Source organism: Propithecus coquereli, unplaced genomic scaffold (assembly GCF_000956105.1).
Source record: "Propithecus coquereli isolate 6110/MARCELLA unplaced genomic scaffold, Pcoq_1.0 Scaffold197, whole genome shotgun sequence".
In the NCBI taxonomy this organism is placed as follows: Eukaryota; Metazoa; Chordata; class Mammalia; order Primates; family Indriidae; genus Propithecus; species Propithecus coquereli.
This window is the reverse complement of record NW_012144633.1, coordinates 3,979,967-3,980,869: the sequence shown is the minus strand read 5'-3', so window position 1 is coordinate 3,980,869 and position 903 is coordinate 3,979,967. Positions and strand designations below refer to the sequence as shown.

General features: G+C 54.3%; 1 non-coding gene across 1 annotated transcript; it reads left to right on the top strand.

The window, feature by feature from the left end:
* The first annotated feature begins 553 nt into the window (after window positions 1–553).
* On the top strand, window positions 554–625 carry TRNAQ-CUG. The gene has a single exon. It is a non-coding gene; the product is annotated as a tRNA-Gln (tRNA).
* The last annotated feature ends 278 nt before the right edge of the window (window positions 626–903 follow it).

Below are 903 nucleotides of genomic sequence, written 5' to 3'. Positions count from 1 at the left end.
TGTGAAGAAGAAATTGAAGGTTCCCCTGCTTCCCAATGTGAGTGGCTTGCTGGCACACCTTTATATGTGACCCATAGGAAGGGGTGGTGGCTTTGGAGTGTAATAGGTACCATGTGGTCAAGGAGCCCAAGAAGTCCCAAGTCCTGCCCTGACAATTGTCTGGCCTCCCTGGGCAGTGGGACAAGTGTGAAGGCAAAGAAAAAGAAAATAACACTAGTGTTTGCAGAAATGTCGCCTCAGGACAGGAAACTCTGGTAAACTGAGGCAGAATATGCGGTTTATGATAGAGGCTGAAAAGGCTCATCCCTGGCCCTATGCCCAGAGCGGACTTTACCTCATTTTCTGAAGTGGCGATGAAATGATAGAAGTCAGTGAAAGCAAAGAATGGAGGCAGACAGGCAGGCAGACGGATGACTCCACCTCTGTGCTCAAGCTTCCTGGAGTGTCCGTTGCTTGTGGGATCAAAAGGAATGTCTTGGAGCTTGGTCGGCGGGAAGTACGGCTCCTCCACTAGCCCCGTGTTTAGATAGGTCAAGCGAGACAGGTGCACGAGGGTTCCATGGTGTAATGGTGAGCACTCTGGACTCTGAATCCAGCGATCCGAGTTCAAATCTCGGTGGGACCTCTCTGTTTAATTGGAAAGAAGACCTTTTCCTTTAAAAAAATAAAAATCCCTTAAATGGAATGTGGTTTGAGTCAGGACGACAGAGCCTGGGGCGTCTGGGTTTTGGGCGAGCCCGCCTGGCCTCGAGCGTTCGGCCCTCCGGGCTCCGCCGCCCCGGGGGGGCCCAGCGACACAGCAGGTCCGCACCCTCCGCTCAGCGGCACCCTCGGGCCTGGGGCGGGGGGGGTGGGTTTCCTCCACTAAAAGGGCTGCCTCCCCGAATCCTAGACCCCGAGGTT